This window comes from Elephas maximus, chromosome X, assembly GCF_024166365.1.
Source record: "Elephas maximus indicus isolate mEleMax1 chromosome X, mEleMax1 primary haplotype, whole genome shotgun sequence".
In the NCBI taxonomy this organism is placed as follows: Eukaryota; Metazoa; Chordata; class Mammalia; order Proboscidea; family Elephantidae; genus Elephas; species Elephas maximus.
In genome coordinates this window covers 14,298,171-14,322,775 of record NC_064846.1, presented here as the reverse complement: position 1 = coordinate 14,322,775, position 24,605 = coordinate 14,298,171, and positions in this window count along the sequence as shown.

The following is a 24,605-nucleotide window of genomic DNA, read 5'->3' as shown; positions in this document are numbered from 1 at the left end:
GTTTTGTATAGTGTTTATGCCATGTATTAGGGCTCCTAAGGTTGTCCCTGATTTTTTTCCATGATCTTTATCATTTTAGATTTTATATTTAGGTCTTTGATTCATTTCGAGCTCGCTTTTGTGCATGGAGTGATGTGTGGGTCTTGTTTCATGTTTTTGCAGATGGTTATCCAGTTATGCCAGCACCATTTGTTAAAAAGACTGCCTTTTCCCCATTTAACTGTTTGGGGGCCTTTGTCAAATACCAACTGCTTATATGTGGATGGATTTATGTCTGGATTCTCAATTCTGTTTCATTGGTCTATGTATCTGTTGTTGTACCACTACCAGGCTGTTTTGACTACTGCGGCGGGGTAATAGGTTCTAAAATCTGGTAAAGTAAGACCTCCCACCTTGTTCTTCTTTTTCAGTAATGCCTTACTTACTCGTGGCCTCTTTCCCTTCCATATGAAGTTGGTGATTTGTTTCTCCATCTCATTAAAGAATGTCGTTGGGATTTGGATCGGAATTGCATTAAATGTATAGATCGCTTTGGGTAGAATAGACATTTTTATAACGTTAAGTCTTCCTATGCATGAGCAAGGTATATTTTTCCACTTATGTAAGTCTCTTTTGGTTTCTTGCAGAATTGTATTGTAGTTTTCTTTGTATAAGTCTTTTACATCTCTGGTTAGATTTATTCCTAAGTATTTTATCTTCTTGGGGGCTACTGTAAATGGCATTGATTTGGTGATTTCCTCTTCGATGTCCTTTTTGTTGGTGTAGAGGAATCCAACTCATTTTTGTATGTTTATCTTGTATCCTGATACTCTGCTGAACTTTTCTATTAGTTTCAGTAGTTTTCTTGAGCGTTCCTTAGGGTTTTCTGCATATAAGATCATGTTATCTTCCAATAGAGATACTTTTACTTCTTCCTTGCCAATCTGGATGCCCTTTATTTCTTTATCTAGCCTAATTGCTCTGGCTAGGACCTCCAACACAATGTTGAATAAGAGCAGTGATAGAGGGCACCCTTGTCTGGTTCCCGATCTCAGGGGGAATGCTTTCAGGCTCTCTCCATTTAGGGTGATGTTGGCTGTTGGCTTTGTATAAATGCCCTTTATTATGTTGAGGAATTTTCCTTCTATTCCTATTTGCTGAGAGTTTTTTTCATGAGTGGGTGTTGAACTTTGTCAAATGCCTTTTCTGCATCAATTGATAAAATCATGTGATTCTTGTCTTTTGTTTTATTTATATGGTGGATTACATTAATTGTTTTTCTAATGTTGAACCATCCCTGCATACCTGGTATGAATCCCACTTGGTCATGGTGAATTATTTTTTTGATATGTTGTTGAATTCTATTGGCTCAAATTTTGTTGAAGGTTTTTGCATCTACATTCATGAGGGATATAGGTCTATAATTTTCTTGTTTTTTGGTGGTTTTACCTGGTTTTGGTATCAGGGATATGCCGGCTTCATACAATGAGTTTGGTAGTATTCCGTCCTTACTATGCTCTGAAAAACCCTTAGTAGTAGTGGTGTTAACTCTCTCTGAAAGTTTGGTAGAACTCGGCAGTGAAGCCGTCCGGACCAGGGCTTTTTTTCGTTGGGAGTTTTTTGATTACCTTTTCAATCTCTTCTTTTTTTATGGGTATATTTAGTTTTCTACCTCTGCTTGTGTTAGTTTAGGTAGGTAGTGTGTTTCTAGGAATTCATCCATTTCTTCTACGTTTTCAAATTTGTTAGAGTACAATTTTTCATAGTAATCTGATAGGATTCTTTTAATTTTAGTTGGGTCTATTGTAATATCACCCAACTCATTTCTTATTTGCGTTATTTGCTTCCTCTCCTGTTTTTCTTTTGTCACTTTGGCCAGTGGTTTATCAGTTTTGTTAATTTTTTCAAAGAATCAGCTTCTGGTCTTGTTAATTCTTTCAATTGTTTTTCTGTTTTCTGTTTCATTTAGTTCTGCTCTAATTTTTATTATTTGTTTTCTTCTGGTGCCTGTGCGTTTCTTTTGTTGCTCTCTTTCTATTTGGTCTCGTTGTAGGGATAATTCTTTGACTTTGGTCCTTTCTTCTTTTTGTATGCGTGCATTTATTGATATAAATTGGCCTCTGAGCGCTGCTTTTCCTGTGTCCCAAACGTTCTGATAGGAAGTGTTTTCATTTTCATTGGATTCTATGAATTTCTGTATTCCATCCTTAATGTCTTCTATAATCCAGTCTTTTTTGAGCAGGGTATTGTTCAGTTTCCAAGTGTTTGGTTTCTTTTCCCTGATTTTCCTGTTATTGATTTCCACTTCTATGGCCTTATGGTCAGAGAAGATGCTTTGTAATATTTCAATGTTTTGGATACTGCTAAGGCTTCTTTATGACCTAATATGTGGTCTATTCTAGAGAATGTTCCATGTGCACTAGAAAAGAAAGTATACTTGGTTGCTGTTGGGTGGAGTGTTCTGTATATGTCTACGAGGTCAAGTTGGTTGATCGTGTCATTTAGATCTTCCGTGTCTTTATTGAGCTCCTTTCTGGATGTCCTGTCCTTCACCGAAAGTGGTGCGTTGAAGTCTCCTACTATTATTGTGGAGCTGTCTATCTCACTTTTCAATGCTGATAGAGCTTGTTTTATGTATCTTGCAGCCCTGTCATTGGGTGCATAAATATTTAGTATGGTCACATCTTCTTGGTGTATTGTCCCTTTAATCATTATATAGTGTCCTTCCTTATCCTTTATGATGGTTTTAACTTTAAAGTCTATTTTGTCAGAAATTAATAGTGCCATTCCTGCTCTTTTTTGATTGTTTTTTGCTTGATATATTTTTTCCATCCTTTGAGTTTTAGTTTGTTTGTGTCTCTAAGGTGTGTCTCTTCTAGGAGCATATAGATGGATCTTGTTTTTTCATCCCTTCTGCTACTGTCTCTTTATTCGTGCATTTAGTCCATTTACATTCAGCGTAATTATGGATAGGTATGAATTTAGTGCTATCATTTTGATGTATTTTTTATGTGTTGTTGACAGTTTTCTTTTTCCCACTTAATTTTGTCCTGAATAGATTATCTTTATGTATTGTCCTTTCCTCATATTTGTTGTTGTTGATTTTGTTTCTGCTGAGACTCTGTTTTTTTCTTGTATTGTATTTTGATGAATAGGATAGTTTCTCTCCTTTGTGGTTACCTTATTTACCCCTATTTTTCCAAATTTAAACCTAAATTTTATTTCTTTACATTGCCATATCTTCCTCTCCATATGGAATGTCTATGATTACATTTCTTACTCCCTCTTTATTACTTTAATGTTGTCTCCTTTTATATAATAACGTCGCTGTTACCCTTTTTTTTTTTTTTAATAATCTTGCTTTGTTTTTTTGGATTTCCCTGTCTGGGTTGACTTCTGGTTGCTCTGCTCAGTGTTCTAGTCTTGGGTTGATACCTGATATTATTGATATTCTAACCAAAAAACTACCTTCAGTATTTCTTGTAGTTTTGGTTTGGTTTTTACAAATTCCCTTAACTTGTGTTTATCTGGAAATGTCTTAATTTCACCTTCATATTTAAGAGAGAGTTTTGATGGATATATGATTCTTGGCAATTTTTTTCCTTCAATTTTTTTAAATATGTCCTCCCATTGCCTTCTTCCCTGCATGGTTTCTGCCAAGCAGTCCGAGCTTATTTTTATTGGTTCTCCTTTGTAGGTGACTTTTTGTTTATCCCTCACTGCTCTTATAATTTGCTCTTTATCTTTGGTTTTGGAAAGTTTGATTATAATATGTCTTGGTGACTTTTTTTTAAGATCTACCTTAGGTGGAGTTCGATGATCATCTTGGATAGATATCTTCTCATCTTTCATGATATCAGAGAAGTTTTCTGCCAATAAATCTTCAGCAATTCTCTCTGTATTTTTCTGTTGTCCCTCCCTGTTCTGGTACTCCAATCACTCATAGGTTATTTATCTTGATAGAGTCCCACGTGATTCTTAAGTTTCCTTCATTTTTTATAATTCTTTATCTGATTTTTCCTCAAATATATTAGTGCCAAATGATTTATCTTCGAGTTCAGAAAGTCTGGCTTCTACTTGCTCAGTTCTGCTCCTCTGACATTCTATTGAGTTGTCTACTTCTGTAATTTTATTATTAATCTTCCAAATTTCTGATTGCTGTCTGTCTATGGATTTTTCCAGCTTATTAAACTTTTCCTGAATAATCTTTCTAATTTCTTCAATTGCTTTATCTGTGTGTTCCTTGGCTTGTTTTGCGTATTGCCTCATTTCCTTCCTGATGTCTTGAAGGGTTCTGTATATTAAACTTTTGTATTCTGCATCTGGTAATTCCAGGAATGCACTTTCATCTAGGAGATCCCTGGATTCTCTGTTTTGAGAGCTTGTTGAGGTGATCATGGTCTGTTTCTTTATGTGACTTGATATTGACTGTTGTCTCCAAGCCATCTATAAGTTATTGTATTAGTTTATGCTTGCTTACCATGTCATAGCTTCTTGCTTTGTTTTGTTTTGATATACACAAATGGGTTGTTTGAGTGAGATAGCTTGATTATTTTCACCTTTGGAACTCTGACGTCCTGTTCCCAGATGGCTAGTGCTGTTTTCAGGCATATCCGTCTAGGAGTCCGTTCACTTTTCTTGTAAGAATTCAGCTCAGGTTTCCAGGTAGCTGATCATCATGTGTGTGGTACAGGCTCTGTCCTACAGTCTTAGAGGGGCAGGGGTGATTGGTGTATATACTGGTATTTGATTGCAGCAGGGGGTCATGCTCTGAACAAGGCAGGGGGCTGAGAACCAACCCACTAGTGTCTCTGAGGAAGTGCATCCCTGTTCCCTATAGCGTGCAGGTGGGTGGGTTTTGCAGATGGACCATGGGCACCAAAGTTTTTGGTTGCAAGGACTGGGAGGTACCAGTTATCCTTGGACCCCTGTTGTGGGTGGCTGGGTGACCTGAGTGGAGCTACCAGTCCTTAGGTCCCTGATGTGGGTAGGTGAGGAACTTGTTTAATAGGCGAGGCAATGTCAAACATCGAACACCCATCTCTCCACCACACAGCTGAAATGGTTGGAGTCTGCCAAAAAGGGCCTATTCTCCCAAAATAGGCCCACACAGGTCCATACAGAGGGGAAAGGTGCTCAAAGCCCACAGACATTTTATGCCTGGATAGGAGTCACTTCTGTCCTGAGCTCCCCCATTAGTGGAGCTAGGAAATTATATTTTCCCCCCAGTTGCTAATTTTTTCTTTCCCCAAGGACGGGAGGATGGCTCTAGGTGCTCAACAGTGCCTACCTCAGGCCCAGGGAATACAGCCACTGAAGCCGGCTTAGGGGTGGGGGCACGCGTTAAAATATACGCAAGTAGTTAGCTTTTGCCGAGAGCGTCGTTCTTCTCAGGTTCTGGAGGTGTGAGTGGGCTGTGTGGTTGGCTGCTTCTCCCTGAGGAAACTGTGGCCACATGCTAGTACCAGCCTGCTGCTGCCGCTCAGGGAATGGTGCCTGAGGGCCCCCCACAATTCATGTCCAGTAACTTCTCTCCACTTCTGAACGGTCTCTTCCTCCCCCTGCCCTTGAGTTGGTCTTCTAAGCTTGCCTTTGATGCTCAGGGCTCCTGGCTTGTCATAAATATACTTGTTTCACTTGTTTTTTCAGGTCTTTGTTGTAAAGAGGGCTCACCAGAAGAGTCTGTCTATTCTGCCATCTTGGCCCCACCTCTGTGATTTCTTCTTTGATGATCTTTTTCTTGGTGTAGGGGAATCCAACTGATTTTTATTATGTTTATCTTGTATCCTGATACGCTGCTGAACTCTTATATTAGTTTCAGTAGTTTTCTTGAGGATTCTTTAGGGTTTTCTGGGTATAAGATCATGTCATCTGCAAATAGAGATAATTTTACTTCTTGCTTACCAATCTTGATGCCCTTTATTTATTTATCTAGCCTAATTGCTCTGGCTAGGACCTCCAGCACAATGTTGAATGAGAGTGGTGATAAAGGGCATCCTTATCTGGTTCCCAATCTCAAGGGGAATGCTTTCAGTGTCTTTCCATTTATGATGATGTTGGCTGTTGGTACCAGTATCTGGTTGCAGCAGGAGGTCATCCTCTGAACAAGGCCAGGGGCTAATAACCATCCCCCAAAAATGTTTGTGAGGAAAGCGTGTCTCTGTTCCGTAGAGCACACAGGTGGGTGGGTTCTGCAGCCAGACCATGGGCACCCAATGCTTTTGGTTGTAAGGACTGGGAGGTACCACTTATCTTTGCATTGCTAGGTGACATGCGTGGAGCCACCAGTCCTTAGGTCCTTGATGTGGGTAGGTGAGGACCCTGTTTACTAGGCAAAGCTATGTCAAACATGAAACACCCACGTCTCTACTGTACAGCTGAAACAGTTGCAGTCTGCCAACAAGGGCCCATTTTCCTTAAATGGGCTCACACAGATCCATGTAGGGGTGAAAGGTATTCAAGTCTGTGGTCTGTTTGTGCCTGGACAGGAACCGTTTCTCTCCTGAGCTCCCCAACTTAGTGAAGCTGGCAGATTATCTTTTTTCCCAATTGTGAATTTATTCCTTCTTCAAGGCCAGGAGAGTGGCTTAGGGCATACAGCAGGATCTATCTCAAGCCCAGGGAAATCGACAGCCAGTGAAGCCGACTTGGGGGCTGGGGTGCAGTAAAATAAATGTAAGTACTTAGCTTTTGCCGAGAGCACCGTTATTCTCTGGTTCTGGAGGTGTGAGTAGGCTGTGCAGCTCACTGTTTCGTCCTGAGGAAATCACATCCAGAACACTGCCACCAATCCCACCACGGTCACTCCAGGGAATGGTGCCTGAGGGTTCCTGGTGATTCAGCTCTGGCAACTCCTCACTGCTTCTGAACCACCTCTTCTGTCTCCTGTCACTCAGTCCGATTTCTTAACTTTGCCTTTGATGTTCAGGGCTCCTAGCTTGTCATATATTTAATCGTTTCACTTGTTTTTTCAGGTCTTTGTTGTAAGAGGGATCACCAGAAGCATCTGACTACTCCGCCAACTTGGCCCCACCTCCGTCCATAGGATTTTTAATGGCTGAGTTTTGGGAAGTGGATCATCAGGCCTTTCTTCCAAGGTGCTGATCTTTCAGTTAGCAGCTGAGTGGCTTAACCATTTATATCACCCAGGGACTCCCAAGGGAAGGGAAGAACCCAATAAATATTTTTGTTTTGAAGTCAAGGAGAGAGGATAAAGTAAAGGAATTTAAAATACTTCGAATCTTTTTATATTTTTTTTGGTTAACACACAGGTTTCTTTGAATCTAATCCTCTGTGTGGCCTTTAAATGGTTTACATAGTTTATGCCCCAGGGTGCAATGGAATCACAGTATCTTAAGAAAAAAGTTTTTGATCATTTTAACTACTCTGGGCACTTGTCTCATAGCCCAGAACATTTCTCCTCTCCATTACCACAGTTCGTCTGGTACCAGCTTGAAGGGGATATAATGGTAGCAGGAAAATGTCTTCCCTGAGATGTAGGGTAAGAGGTGTCAATGAGAAGAGCACTCCTGTGCTGCTCCTCTGTGATTTTTCCTTGCACCTCATCGTAAGTTGTTCATGTCTAACTTGGCAAGTGCCTGTTAAAGCTTTTGAATTGCATTAAAGATTGAAAAGAACCTCTCCCAACTTTGCACTTATGTATATAAAATCCTTTACATGACAATTCTCTATTTTTTTCCATAGACAGAAATGATTTTATTTTCATAAAACTACCCATTTTCTAAGAGATTAAAAATCCTATTAACTTTCCAGAAAATATACTTAGTTCTTCAAATTGCAGTAGACTATTTGACTCTGCAAATACAGATGGCCAGGATAAAGCTGATCAAGACAGGAGCAAGGGTGAAAAGAGCAATTGTGTTCTTGGGCATCCTGATGAGAGGCTTATTCTGTGCAGGCCGTGTTGTGCTGGGGACTGCCTGCTTGTTCACTGCAAAAGTTCCAATACTGCATATTTTCATTCCCGTGCCTTTCAAGAGATGAGGGATTTCAAGATTTTGCATGATTTTATATTCTTTGCTTGTGTTCCTGTATTTGTATAGTCATCTTTAGGATGGCATGGTGTATCCTGGAAAAGCCCAGTGATCCCGCTGGCCAACACTGCAGTGTACACTGTAACAAGGCCACTCTTCTAGGGCCAGCTACTCTGCCCCCCTCCTCATCCAGCCATCTGACCTAGAAGGCCTGCAAGTCACATTTTCAAACCTCTGCCCAAACTTAGCCCATTAATATCCACCATTATTTGCCTTTTAAATTTAGCTCGATGTAGAATTATTACCAGTGATTTTATATAACACCAAATAACATTTTTATGTCACCAACCTAATCAGAAAATCCCAGTTCAATCAGGCTTTCTCAGAGCTGAGCTACAAAATGTCCTCCCGTTCCAATTTTTAATCTCTACCTTGAGAGAAATATGCAGAAAGGCACTATAGGCAACAGTTAATCTGACAGTGATTTCTTTGCATTAAAAATTAGTTTCTAAAATTATTTCTAAATTTTAAAAATTCATCTCAGGAAGTTAGAATGTAGCAAACTGACATTTATCGAGCACTTACCACATTTTTTTTTTTTTTTTATTTACCACATAGTAAACCACATGCTGGACATTTGCACTGACCTTAATAAACTCATGATCTCATTTAACTTACATAGGAACTCCTTGAGGTAGTTATTATTCTCCACTTTTATATATGAAGGTGCCCTGGTGTTGCTATGGTTAAGCACTCAGCTGCTAACCAAAAGGTCGGTGGTTCAAACCCACCAGCCACTCTGCAGGAAAAAGATGTGGCAGTCTGCTCCAGTAAAGATTACAGCCTTGAAAATCCTATGGGGCAGTTTTACTCTGTCCTGTAGGGTCACTGTGAGTTAGAATCGACTTGATGGCAGTGGGTTTGGCTTTGGTTTGGTTTATATATGAGGATATAGACTCAGAGAGGTTCAGTGACTCGCCTAAAGTCACACAGGTAGCAAATGGGAGAGCTGGATTTTGAACGTAGATCTGCCTGATTACAGAGCCTGTGCTATATCCACCACACTGCATTACCTCTTTATTTCTTGAGCCTGTTGTTTTCCTGCTTATGACTAACATTTTGGTTTAACTAAATGTCAGCCTTCCAGACTCATTTTGTTTATTTCTCAGGTCATCATGATGCTCAACTGCTGTCTACTTTCAGTAGAACTACTGAGGCAGACTATGGCCAGCTGCACCAGTGTGAAACAGTCACTTGTCCCATGATTCCCTGTAGCTTATCTTCTTTTTGTTAGCATAGGAAACCCTATGAACATGTCAGTTAGACTCACTTCAAAATCTTTCTGTGCTCCTCAGTTTTGTCAGAACTTGTTAAGGAACCTCTTTTGGAAATTGTGTCAGAGAAATTGCATGAGAGGATTCATCCTTATCAAGTCTATTTTTAAATAGCTAGAACCGGAATCATTAAATCAGAAAAGCATAGAAACAAACATTTTTGGAACTGAAAGGCACTTTAAAGATAATTTCAAGGAAGGAGACTAGGTTTCACCCTGCATGCTGACACTGGTGGTCTGGTAGTGGGTGCCTGGAATGCTGTGTTGAGGATTGTGAGGCCTTATCTGGGCTTAGGAAGATGGGTACCTTGATTCATTATGAGTATCTGCCATGGCTGGGAGTGGGGCTAGTGGAAGCATGTTTTCATTTTATGTGTTGTTGTTAGGTTCCCTAGAGTTGGTTCTGACTCACAATAACCGTGCGTATAGCAGAACGAAATATGCTGGGTCCTGCGCTATCCTCACAATCATTGCTATGTTTGAGCCCATTGTTGCAGCCACTGTGTCAATCCATCTCATTGAGGGTCTTCCTCTTTATCGCTGACCCTTTGTGATGGTTAAAATTGTGTGTCAACTTGGCTGGGCCGTGATTCTCAGTGTTTTGGCAGTTGCATAATGTTGTGATCACTTCCCTGTTGAAATGTGATATGTGATCACCTCCATGATGGAATGTGCTGAGTGGTACTGGCAGGGGTGGGGCCTGTGGTGGCTCACTGCCCCTCAGCCTTCATCTCTCCACCTTCCACCACCTAGTTCCCTCCTGTTCACCTTGCCAAGGCTTTTGGCTTGTTCTGGATCCTGCAGCTGCCTTTTGTTTGTCTGACCTCCAGTTCTTGGGACTTGAGCTAGCAGCTTACCTGCTGATCTTGGATTCGCCAGGCCCTGCAGCTACATGAATAAGAAACCTTGTGGTCTTGCCTGCAGATCTTGGGGTTTGTTGATCTTCACAGCCTCTGAGCAAGAGTCCTGCTCTCCTAACTGCCAAGCTTGGGTTCGCCAGCCCCTGCAGCTACATGAATCAGGAGAAACCTCTATCTCAATCCACGGACTTGGGATGTTCCAGCCGCTGCAATCGTGTGAGCTGTTTCCTTGACATAAATCTCTCTCTACATATATGTGTGGAAACTCTGCTGGTATAGTAGTTAAGTGCAAGGGCTGCTAACCAAAAGGTCAGCAGTTCAAATCCACCAGGCACTCCTTGGAAACTCTATGGGGCAGTTCTACTCTGTCCCCTAGGGTCTCTATGAGTCAGAATTGACTCGACGGCAATGGGTTTGGTTTACACTTTGCTGGTTTTGCTTCTCTAGAGAACCCAGACTAAGACACTCTTTACCAAGGATAATGTCCTTCTCCAGGGACTGGTCTCTCCTGATAACATGTCCAAAGTAAGCAAGATGAAGTCTTACCATCTTTGTTTCTAGGGAACATTCTGGCTGTACTTCCTCCAAGACAGATTTGTTCATTCTTCTGGCAGTCCACGGTATATTCAATATTCTTTGCCAATGACACCATAATTCAAAGGCATCAATTCTTCTTCAGTCTTCCTTATTCATTGTCCAGCTTTTGCATGCGCATGAGCTGATCGAAAATACCATGGCTTGGGTCAGATGCAACTTAGTCCTCAAAATGACATCTTTGCTTTTTAGAATTTTAAGAGGTCTTTTGCCAGTCTCCTTACGTAGCTTTTCTCAATTGATTTTAATCCCCCTCGATTTTCAGATACATAAACTGAGACACAGAGAGGAGAAGGGAGATCCATAGGGAAGTGACTTATGGAAGAATACACAGCCAGTGAGTGGCAGAATCAGAGCTATAACCCAGGCCTCTTGCTTCATGGTCTGATACTCTTCAGTTGGGCTGTACTGCCTTTAGTCATTCCTCTACTCTGAACACACAGCAAGTGCATAAGCTTATCTCTTTGCCATTTTGAATGAGTTTACTACCAATGCCTCTCAGGAAATAGCTGGGGTTTGTTTCTTCAACTAAAACATGGAATCATTTTGGGGATTGAGATGCAGCATTTTGCTCAGGTGATGGGATTCAGCATACATGCATTTCAAGATCATCTCTCTTAGTATTGTCTTGTGTGTCATCTCACTGCTATCCCAGCCTAAAAGTTTAATGGCTTCTTCTCCTAGATCTAGAAAATTTGATTAGATCCATATCTCAAAACAGTGAGATACTTTTCTGTAAAAACAGCATGGGGACAACCTCTGACGTCTCTAACTTCACAAGGGGAAAGGGGAATCAATATCAACAGCCTGAGGCTGATTCCCATGAGGCAGGGGTCAGACATGCCTCCTCTCTCTGCCATCTCTACCAATTCAGACACCAACCATCCCTCTCATGGCACTCTCTGCTTCTCTGCTGGGTTCAATAATTCATTGCAATGGGCACACAGAACTCACAGACCATACACATGATTATGGGGTTTATTAGGGAAGTAACAGTTACAATTCAGGTTTGGAAATGCTCAGGATACAATTCTTTCATAATGATAGCCTCTTCCCAGCCGTGCTCACAGGCACGCCTCTTCCTGGCCATCAGCCTCTGTCCAAAGGCACTCAGTTTTCTCCCTCCATGGGCTTGGAAGCCCACCACGCTGTCTCCTGCTGCCAGGTCTCTGCTGCCAGGTCTCTGCATTCACTGCTTCTCACTGCCTTTAGTGTTATAGCTCTCTCTTTTTCTCTTTTCTGGTTCCAGGAACTTCTCAGTGCAGGGATCTTGGATCCAAAGGACACGCCAGCTCCTGGCTGTTCTTCCTTGGTAATGGTAGGATCCTCTCTTTCTCACCTCTAGGATGGCTCACCTCAAATCCAGTGGGATGGCAAAACTGACCAATCCCTTTGGTGGGCCACAAATTACCCTATTTGCACAGTCCTGCCCAATCACTTGGGTGGAAATTACAAGACCATGGCAAGAAAGGCCACACAAAAGCAATCCATGGCACCTCCTCAGTTTTGATATTAATCAATTCATCCTTGCCTCTGCAGGCCACGTTAAGTCATGCCTGCAATGCCTATGACACCCTCCTTTTAGTCTACTGTGTTGCCCTCCCCTGCCCCTTCATGAAGTTTTCCTTGACATATTTAAAGAGATGGTGTTTTCATCTGAACCTCAACATGGGCATGGAAACCCCTGTTTTCATATCTACTATTTCTTCATTATGAACAAGGAATATGTTGATTTAGTTAGAGTTATATCTTGCTTGATTATTGGAATTATTTGTAAAGTTTGAGCTGAATTCAGCTAATCTAAGCTGTCAAGCTCACGGTGGTATACTACTGCCTCTACAGAAGTTCTTTTCTATGAAGAGTTATTCTTTCTCTTGTTGCAAAATGCTCCATTAAATGTATTATTTAGGTGCAGATGAATTAAGGGCTCATCCTTCTGCACTTCAAGCCAATTGCTTCCCCCAATCTAGTTGGAAATAATGGTTTAGTTGTTTTTCTTAATATCTAAGAAGATTTAACATCTTCTCACAGCTTTATTATTTCTTTTGATTCCCCGGAATAGGTTGGTTGACAATTGTGTTGCCTAGGGCTTGTTACAGAGAACATATACAGTGTCATCTTCTTTCTTTGTCTCTTTATCCACACTAGCCTTCTGAATCTAGGAGGGTCACTGTATTAGTTCCTTATATCTGCTGTACCAAATTACCACAAACTAGGTGACTTAAAAACACACAAATGTATGATCTTGCAGTTGTGAAGGTCAGAAGTCCAAAATGGGTCTCAACTGGGCTAAAATCAAGGTGTCAGCAGGGCTGTTTTCCTTTCTGGCCAAGAATCCATTTTGTTGCCTTTCCCAGCTTCCAGGGGCTGTACAGATCCCCGGGTGGCACGAACAGTTTAAGCATGCACCTACTAGCAAAAGATTGGTGGTTTGAACCCTTTCAGAGGCACCTTGAAAGACAGGCCTGGCAGTTTGCTTCTGAAAAGTCACAGCCTTGAAAACACTATGGACAGGGGTCTAACTAAGGAAAATAGTGCCTAGTGCAGTTAGTGTTAAATTGCTGAATGATCTCTCACAGCTGGTGATGGAAACTCTGTTGTCCAATAGAAACTGCTCTTGGCACCCACCTCAAGCTACCCGAGGCATACGGCCTACCTGTTCCTGTTTCCCACCCCCCCCCCATTTAGGCCTCAGCCTGTGGATCTCTGTTCTAATCTGCACGCATCGGGTTGCCATGAGTCGGAATAGACTGTGACAACCACCACCACCACCAACAGAGGCTGCCCGCATCCCTTGGCTTGTGGCCCCTTTCCATCATCAAACACAGCAGTGGCCAATGGAGTCTTTCTCGTGATGCCATCTCCTCTTCTGCCTCCTCTTCCTCATTTAAGGACTTTTGTGATTACATTGGGCCCATCTGGATAGTCCAGGATAATCTCCCCATCTCAAGGCCCTTAATTTAGTCATACCAGCAAAGTTCCCATTTCTGTGTAAAGTAACATGCTCATGTTGTTGTTGTTAGGTGTCGTCTAGTCGGCTCTGACTCATAGTCACCCTATGACAACGGAATGAAATGCTGCACTGCCCTGCACCGTCCTCACAATTGTTGCTATGCTTGAGCCCATTGTTGCAGCCACTGTGTCAATCCATCTCGTTGAGGGTCTTCCTCTTTTTCACTGACCCTCTAATTTTTTGTTGTTGTTAGGTGCCGTCGAGTTGGTTCTGACTCATAAAGACCCTATGCACAACAGAACGAAACACTGCCTGGTCCTGAGCCATCCTTGCAATCATTGTTATGCTTGAGCTCATTGTTGCAGCCACTGTGTCAATCCATCTCATTGAGGGTCTTCCTCTTTTCCGCTCACCCTGTACTCTGCCAAGCATGATGTCCTCTTCCGGGGACTGATCCCTTCTGACAACATGTCCAAAGCATGTAAGATGCAGTCTCACCATCCTTGCTTCTAAGGAGCATTCTGGTTGTACTTCTTCCAAGACAGATTTGTTCGTTCTTTTGGCAGTCCGTGGTATATTCAATATTCTTCGCAATGCCACAATTCAAAGGCGTCAATTCTTCTTCGGTCTTCTTTATTTGCTGTCCAGCTTTCACATGCATATGATACGATTGAAAATATCATGGCTTGGGTCAGGCGCACCTTAGTCTTCACGGTGACCTCTTTGCTCTTCAACATTTTGAAGAGGTCCTTTGCAGAAGATTTACCCAATGCAATGTATCTTTTGATTTCTCGACTGCTGCTTCCATGGCTATTGATTATGGATCCAAGTAAAATGAAATCCTTGACAACTTCAATCTTTTCTCCATTTATGATGCTGGTGCTCATTGGTCCAGTTGTGAGGATTTTTGTTTTCTTTATGTTGAGGTGTAATCCATACTGAAGGCTGTGGTCTTTGATCTTCATTAGTAAGTGCTTCAAGTCCTCTTCACTTTCAGCAAGCAAGGTTGTGACATCTGCAGAACGCAGGTTGTTAACGAGTCTTCCTCCAATCCTGATGCCATATTCTTCTTCATATAGTCCAGCTTCCAAATTATTTGGTCCACATATAGATTGAACAGGTATGATGAAAAGATACAGCCTTGACACACACCTCTCTTGACTTTAAACCATGCAGTATCTGTCTGTTCTGTCCAAAAAACTGCGTCTTGATCTATGTACAGGTTCTTCATGAGCAGGATTAAATGTTCTGGAATTCCCATTCTTCACAATGTTATTCATAATTTGTTATGATCCACAGTCGAATGCCTTTGCATAGTCAATAAAACAAAGGTAAACATCCTTCTGGTATTCTCTGCTTTCAGCCAAGATCCATCTGACATCAGCAATGATATCCCTGGTTCCACAACCTCTTTTGAAACAGGCCTGAATTTCTGGCAGTTCCCTGTCGATATACTGCTGCAGCCATTTTTGATGATCTTCAGCAAAATATTGCTTGCATGGGATATTATGATATTGTTCTATAATTTCCACATTCAGTTGGATCACCTTTCTTGGGAATAGGCATAAATATGGATTTCTTCCAGTCAGTTGGCCAGGAAGCTGTCTTCCATATTTCTTGGCATAGACGAGTGAGTACCTCCAGAGCTGCATCTGTTAGTTGAAGCATCTCAACTGATATTCCATCTACTCCTGGAGCCTTGTTTTTCACCAATGCCTTCAGGGCAGCTTGGACTTCTTCCTTCAGTACCGTCCATTCCTGATCATATGCTACTTCTTGAAATGGTTGAACATCGACTAATTCTCTTTGGTATAATGACTCTGTGTATTCCTTCCATCTTCTTTTGATGCTTCCTTCATCATTTAATATTTTCCCCCATAGAATCCTTCACTATTGCAACTCGAGGCTTGAAATTTTTCTTCAGTTCTTTCAGCTTGAGAAACACCGAGTGTGTTCTTCCCTTTTGGTTTTCCATCTCCAGCTCTTTGCACATGGCGTTATAATACTTTACTTTGTCTTCTCGAGCTGCCCTTTGACATCTTCTGTTCAGTTCTTTTACTTCATCAATTCTTCCTTTTGCTTTAACTGCTCGACGTTCGAGAGCAAGTTTCAGAGTCTCCTCTGACATCCATCTTGGTCTTTTCTTTCTTTCCTGTCTTTTTAATGGCCTCTTGCTTTCTTCATGGATGATGTCCCTGATTTCATTCCACAACTCATCTGGTCTTCAGTCACTAGAGTTCAATGCATCAAATCTATTCCTCAGATGGTCTCTAAATTCAGGTGGGATATACTCAAGGTCATATTTTGGCTCTCGTGGACTTGCTCTGATTTTCTTCATTTTCAGCTTGAACTTGCATATGAGCAATTGATGGTCTGTTCCACAGTTGGCCCCTGGCTTTGTTCTGACTGATGATATTGAGCTTTTCCATTGTCTCCTTCCACAGATATAGTCAATTTGATTTCTGTGTGTTCCATCTGGTGAAAGAAGGTATTTGCAATGAAGAAGTCGTTGGTCTTGCAAAATTCTATCATTCGATCTATCTGTCTATCTATCTGTCTGTCTGTCTGTGTCTGTCTATCTGTCTGTCTGTGTCTGTCTGTCTGTCTATCTGTCTGTCTTCCATCTGTCTGTCTGTCTGTGTCTATCTGTCTATCTGTCTATCTGTCTTCTGTCTGTCTGTCTGTGTCTGTCTATCTGTCTGTCTGTCTGTCTGTCTGTCTGTGTCTGTCTGTCTATCTGTCTGTCTGTCTGTCTTCTGTCTGTCTGTCTATCTGTCTATCTGTCTGTCTTCTGTCTGTCTGTCTATCTATCTGTCTGTCTTCTGTCTGTCTGTCTGTCCATCTGTCTGTCTGTCTGTCTTCTGTCTGTCTGTCTATCTGTCTGTCTGTCTATCTATCTATCACCAAGGCCATATTTTCCAACTACTGATCCTTCTTTGTTTCTAACTTTTGCATTCCAATCGCCAGTAATTATCAATGCATCTTGATTGCATGTTCGATCAATTTCAGACTAAAGCAGCTGATAAAAATCTTCTATTTCTTCATCTTTGGCCATAGTGGTTGGTGTGTATATTTGAATAATAGCCACATTAACTGGTCTTCCTTGTAGGTGTATGGATATTATTCTATCACTGACAGTGTTGTACTTCAGGATAGATCCTGAAGAGTTCTTTCTGACGATGAATGCAACACCATTCCTCTTCAGGTTGTCATTCCCAGCATAGTAGACTATATGATTGTCTGATTCAAAATGGCTAATACCAGTCCATTTCAGCTCACTAATGCCTAGGATATCGATGTTTATGTGTTCCATTTCATTTTTGATGATTTCCAATTTTCTTAGATTCATACTTAGTACATTCCAGGTTCCAATTATTAATGGATGTTTGCAGCTGTTTCTTCTCATTTTGAGTCATATCGCATCAGCAAATGAAGGTCCCGAAAGCTTTAAAGTCATTCATGTCATTAAAGTTGACTCTACTTTGAGGAGGCAGCTCTTTCCCAGTCATCTTTTGAGTGCCTTCCAACCTGGGGTGCTCATCTTTCAGCACTATATCAGAGAATGTTCCACTGCTATTCATAAGGTTTTCACTGGCTAATGCTTTTCAGAAGTAGACTGCCTGGTCCTTCTTCCTAGTCTGTCTTAGTCTGGAAGCTCAGCTAAAACCTGTCCTCCACAGGTGACCCTGCTGGTATCCGAATACCAGTGGCATAGCTTCCAACATCACAGCAATACACAAGCCACCACAGTATGACAAACTGACAGACATGTGGGGGGACCCTCTACTTTACCAAGCAGGATGTCCTTCTCCAGGGACTGATCCATCTTGACAACATGTCCAAATTATGTGAGACATAGTCTCACCATCCTTGCTTCTTAGGAGCATTTTGGTTGTATGTCTTTCAAGACAAACATGGAAATTAGGACATTGAGCTATTTGGGGGCCATTATTATATCTTCCACAGTCACAAATAGGGGGTTAAGATAATTTACTTATAAAGTCATACATGTCTGTTTTTCTAGTATTGACAAAATGTTGCACAGAGCAGTTGGGTTAAGGATAGCCATAACATTTCAAGGAACCTACTTATATACATACAGAAATAGACTCGGCTACATTTTTAATTATTTTTAGTTGAGTGAAAGAAATTCCTTCAGCTGAAACACATATATCATCTATTTTAGCATTGCCATTAAGTAATATTTGGAGCTTGGCAAAGACACTTCCCAATGACATTGGCAAAATCACTTTTCACCTACTTGCTTTAGGCATGTCACTGTGCCAATGAACACATTAAATGTGATTAATCTCATTGGAGACAGAAGTTGGAATTGCTTATCAGTGAGGCCTGAATGAACAAAAAAATTTGAACAAAACATTACATTATTAATTCATTCTAGCAAAGAGAAAAAATTACGTTTAACCTTACCTATAAAAAAATTTTTTTATATACTTTTTATAAATGCTTTATAATTTAACTTTATGCTGACTAACTTTTTGTGTGTTTTGGACCCCAAACACATTATGATACAGGCAGTTTCTGAAATTACATTGTAATTTACTGTATTAGACTTAATGCTTCTATATTGTATCCCTGGGTGGCACAAACAGTTAAGTTCTCAGCTTCTAACTGAAAGGCTGGCAGTTTAAACCCACCCAGAGGAGCCTTGGAAGAAAGGCCTGTTGATCTATTTCCAGAAGGTCACAACCATGAAAACCCTATGGGGCACAGTTATACTCTGCAACACATGGGGTCACCATGAGTCAGAATCAACTTGAAGGCAATGAGGCAAAATCCTACTTCTTTCTTTTTGTCTCCTCTACATAATCAAAGGAACATGTCATTGTTATTAGGTGCGTTGAATTGGTTCAGACTCAGCTACCCTAGGTACAACAGAACAAAACACTACCTGGTCCTGCGCCATCCTCACAATCATTGTTATACTTGAGCTCACTGTTGCAGCCACTGTGTCAATCCGTCTCATTGAGGTCCTCCTCTTTTTCCCTGACCCTCTACTTTACCAAGCTTGATGTCCTTCTCTAGGGACTGGTCCCTTCTGATAACATGTCCTACATGAGACGAAGTCTTGCCATTGTTCCTTCCAAGGAGCACTCTGGCTATACTTTTTCTAAGACAGAACATAGAGCTTAAGAATGATTCTTGGGATGACTGAGCATTGCTATGATGGAAGCATCCATGCAAGTATTCAGTCAGCCATCATTGCTTGCTTACTTGAATGACTGACTCATTTATTAAAAATTTTTGTTATCAACTAAGTTCCAAGCACTGTGTCAGAAAGGAAAGATGAGAGAGAAAAGAGACACAAACCCTATTTTCTTCCTCGTGAGGATTACAGTCCTCAGCAAAGGAGATTCTGGGCATTTCCTTGGTGGTGTTTATGATTAGTGGTTACCAGGGTGGGCGGGGGGGGAGGGGGAAAGGGGGGCAATTATTTATTAAGTGACACTGATCTTCTGTTAAAGGTGATGGAAAATTTTGGAAGTGGATAATGGTGACGGTTGCATAATGTGATGAACCCAAATAATGTCGTGCAATTGTACATGTGAAAAATGTTGAGATGGCAAATGTTATGTTACATATATATTTACCACAATAATAATAATAAACCAAACAGTTGTTGACCATTCTGGCCAATTTATTAAGTGATTATTCCAAAAGGTAAAAGATAAAAAGTCACATTGAGCATGCTCAAGCTAGTTGTATCAATGAGTGTACCCAAGACATTTTTGGCCAGCTAGATTTCATAACATGAAGAAAGCAATAGGTCGTTGAAAAGGCAGGAAAGAAAGAAAAGACCAAGATGGATGTCAGAAGAGACTCTGAAACTTGCTCTCGAACGTTGAGCAGCTAAAGCAAAAAGAAGAAATGATGAGGTAGAAGAGCTGAACAGAAGATTTCAAAGGGCGGCTTGAGAAGACAAAGTATTATAATGACATGTGCAAAGAGCTGGAGATAGAAAGCCAAAAGGGAAGAACACGCTTGGCGTTTCTCAAGCTGAAAGAACTGAAGAAAAAATTCAAGCCTCGAGTTGCAATAGTGAAGGATTCTATGAGGAAAGTATTAAATGATGCAGGAAGCATCAAAAGAAGATGAAAGGAATACACAGAGTCATTATACCAAAAAGACTTAGTCAACCTTCAATCATTCAAGAGGTAGCATATGATCAGGAATCAATGATACTTAACGAAGAAGTCCGAGATGCACTGAAGGCATTGGCAAAAACAAGTCTCCAGGAATTGACAGAATATCAATTGAGATGTTTCAACAAATGGATACAGTGCTGGGAGTGCGCACTAGTCTATGCCGAGAAATATGGAAGACAGCTTCCTGGCCAACTGACTGGGAGAGATCCATATTTATGCCTATTCCCAAGAAAGGTGATCCAACCGAAAGTGGAAATTATAGAACAATATCATTAATATCCCACGCAAGCAAAATTTTGCTGAAGATCATTCAAAAGAAGCTGCAGCTATATACGAACAGGGAACTGCTGGAAATTCAGGCTGGACTCAGAAGAGGATGTGGAATCAAGGATATCATTGCTGATGTCGGATGGATCCTGGCTGAAAGCAGAGACTACCAAAAGAATGTTTACTTATGTTTTATTGACTATGCAAAGGCATTCAACTGTGTGGATCATAACAAATAATGGATAACTTTGTAGAGAATGAGAATTCCAGAACACTTAATTGTGCTCATGAGGAAGCTGTACATAGATCAAGAGGCAGTTGTTTGGACAGAACAAGGGGATACTGAATGGGTTTAAAGTCAGGAAAGGTGTGCGTCAGGGTTGTATCCTTTCACCATACTTATTCAATCTGTATGCTGAGCAAATAATCTGAAAAGGTGGACTATATGAAGAAGAACGGGGCATCAGGATTGGAGAAAGACTCATTAACAACCTGTGTTACACAGATGACACAACCTTACTTGATGAAAGTAAAGAGGACTTGAAGCACTTACTAATGAAGATCAAAGACCACAGCCTTCAGTATGGATTGCACCTCAACATAAAGAAAACAAAAATCCTCACAACTGGACCAATGAGCACCAGCATCATAAATGGAGAAAAGATTGAAGTTGTCAAGGATTTCATTTTACTAGGATCCACAATCAACAGCCATGGAAGCAGCAGTCAAGAAATCAAAAGATACATTGCATTGGGTAAATCTGCTGCAAAGGACCTCTTTAAAGTGTTGAAAAGCAAAGATGTCACCGTGAAGACTAAGGTGCACCTGACCCAAGCCATGGTATTTTCAATCACATCATATGCATGGGAAAGCTGGACAATGAATAAGGAAGACTGAAGAAGAATTGACTCCTTTGAATTGTGGTGTTGGTGAAGAATATTGAATATACCACGGACTACCAAAAGAACAAACAAATCTGTCTTGGAAGAAGTACAAGCAGAATGCTCCTTAGAAGCAAGGATGGCAAGACTGCATCTCACATACTTTGGACATGTTGTCAGGAGGGATCAGTCCCTGGAGAAGGACATCATGCTTGGCAGAGTACAGAGTACAGAGTACAGACCCTCAATGAGATGGATTGACACAGTGGCTGCAACAGTGGGCTCAAGCATAGCAATGATTGTGAGGAAGGTACAGGACTGGGCAGTGTTTTGTTCTGTTGTGCATAGGGTCGCTATGAGTTGGAACCGACTCGATGGCACCTAACAACAACAGTTTTCATAACACACCAGTCCCATCTAGTTGTTGCCTTAGCTTTTAATACAAGAAAAAGGATTTTACTAAAATACAGTAATGGATTGATGGATCAAACAAATTGTATTGTAGGAGAAATCTGAGTCACCATGTGTTTCGAAGTCACACAAAGAAAAAAGATAAATTGCTGCTAGTTATCTGAATAAGACTCCAGAGCTCTCACACAGTGCCTGTCTTACACCAAAGAGGCTGCTTTCAGAACAAAATGCCCCGTGACTCTGGAGGGCAAAGCAAAGGCTTCATTTTATTCAGTTAAAGTTATTTCAGGTTCTTTGTTGCCATGGAAACCCTGGTGGTGTAGTGGTTAAGTGCTACGGCTTCTAACCAAAGGGTCAGCAGTTCAAAACTGCCAGGCGCTCCTTGGAAACTCTATGGGGCAGTTTTACTCTGTCCTACAGGGTCGCTATGAGTCGGAATCGACTCCACGGCAACGGGTGTGGTTTTGGTTTTTGTTGCCATGGCAAGCTTAAATGAAAAATCAATTTAGCTGTGAATGAGGTCTTCCCATGTCCTTCCCTTGTTGGTTCCACCCTATCTGAATCTACTCATCTGTCACATATTGGAAACCCTGGTGGCATAGTGGTTAAGAGCTACAGCCGCTAAACAAAACGTTTGCAGTTTGAATCTACCAGGCGCCCCTTGGAAACCCTATGGGGCAGTTCTACTCTGTCCTGTAGGGTTCATATGAGTCGGAATTGACTCAAGGGCAATGGGTATGGGTTATCACGTATTGGAGTATTACCTCATGACGTTGTGGCATCAGGATAATTGGTTGAAAACTAGAAAAGTCCCTTGTAATCCGTTTCACTGATTTTTTTTTCTTTTTGTTTTAAATTCACTTAGGTTCATAACTAAATCGTCCTGTTTTGGACTCAGGTGGATCTACTGCTATAATGTCAATAGCTCTATTCACATTTAGTAAAACCAAGTTTTAATGATAATTTTTTTTTTTATTGATCAAATCATTGTACTTTCTAAACTGAAATCAGGTTTGTATGAAGAAGGGTCAGCAACTAGTTTAGTCTCGTAGACATTATAGTAATCCTTTCTGATGCCTTATGACCCAAAATGGAGAATGTATTCCTAGGTAATCCTCTCTTGTCCTGTGGGAGAGAGAATCTTATCTACTAGTTGGGTCTATATTTTTTAGTACCTTAAGTCAAGAAAGAGGCACACTGGGTTCACAGTACCACTAGTTCTCACCAGATATTCAGGGTCATCTGATGTTTATCTTTCTGCTTGAATTGTTTACCTCCCAACCCTCTGTGGAGTCCTGATTGAAGAAGAGACTAGGCTCAGGCCTGTGGGAAGCGATGTGCTGGGAAATGTCTAACAACTGTTATCCTTTTTCTCTCTTCTCTCCCTCTCTCTCTTTTAAAAAAAGCTCTGATTTGTAGCTTTTGTCTATTTTGATAGTGTAAATAGTCCCACTATGGCTAATTTCAAGCTACCTATGTGTTATCGCTAAACACCAAGTCGGGAAAAAATGTATACTATCCACTCTTCAAAGCCTGTGAATCAGCAGATCACATGTAATATGGATAGGTGGTCTTGGGATGAAGTGAAGTGGCCCATCACCAAAGGAATGTTTATTTTCTTGTTCATGCTCTACTCTCCAAGCTTACACAAAGAAAAAAAAAAAACACAGGTAAATGAAATATCCCAGAGGTGGGCAAATTACGGTCTGGGGCCTGTTTTTGTATGGCTCTCAAGAAAACAATATATAGATATATAAACCCAAAACCCACTGCCGTTGAGTTGATTCTGACTCATAGTGACTGTTTAGGACAGAGTAGAGCTGCTCCATAGGGTTTCCAAGGAGTGCCTGGGGGATTCGAACTGCTGACCTTTTGGTTAGCAGCTGTAGCTGTTAATCACTACGCCACCAGGGTTTCCACAGATATACCAAACCAAACCAAACCCAGTGCCATCGAGTCGATTCCATAGATATACAGATATATGTATTTCTACCCCCCTGCGGATGGCACTGCACACATGGGGTTGCTATGAGTTGAAATCAACTTGACAACAACTAATAACAACAACAAAATATTGATTAATTGAGAGGAAAAAGCAGCAGCAGTAACAGAGACCTTTTGGCCCACAAAGGGTAAACTATTTACCATCTGGTCCTTTACAGAAAAAGTTTGATAGCCCCTAAAGTAAAGGACAGTAAGAGGCTGAGCAACACTTGATGAAATTAACTCCACTTAGGGGAAAGCTCTAGGGAGGCTATCGATGGGATTGTGCTACTGATAAAGTGATGAGGCCATCAAGAACACAAGTGAGGTTCTGTATGTAAGAGTTAGCTTGAGTCTGCTAGCTTCAGAGAGCAATTCTGGGCAGTTGACTGTCTTCTTCCACTGACTGGGGTTAAGCTAGTATGGAAATTTTATGGTTAAAATATTGTCTCATCTATTCTATCCTTTTGGCACCACTCTTTAGAAGGAACCATGAACTGAGAAAGGATGAAAATTCACTCTCTTTGTGAGCTGTGTAACTTGGCCTGCAGTCAGTGTATTCCCTGTAGCCTGCTACTTAGATTGTTCTCTCTACCTTTACCATTGCCCACAAAGTAAGGGAAAGTAAAACACGAATGCAAAGAAAAACTATTATTCTCATTGTGGAGTCAGTGCGCTTTAAAATTGTAAGGCCCTTCCTGCATAACAATAACAAGTAATCAAAACTTTTTTATATAAAAGCAAAACACAGATTAAAAAAACAAAACAAAACAAAAAAAGGACATAATGAAAAGGTAGATAACCAGGACAAAGTGTTATGTCATATAGGAGTTGATTAATATATAAAGATCATTTAGAAAACAGTAAGAAAAATGCAAATGTCCCATAGGAAAATGAATCAAGGATTTGGTTAGGCAAATTCCAAAAAAAAAAGGAAATGGCCAATAAACAAAAATGTTCTAATTTTACTGGTGTGAAGGAATTAATTACTGATAAATTACTTGGTATACTTTTTATTCCTTGCTATTGACACTAATGAAAAGGAAGAGAAAAATTTCCACACATTCAACAAAAACTTATTGAGCACCTACTATGTGCTAGACTTTGTATAGTACTAATCCCAAGGAGTGTTAGCCAGGGCTTTGTTCCTAATGTCTAGGCTCACCCTTGGGTAGGGGCATGT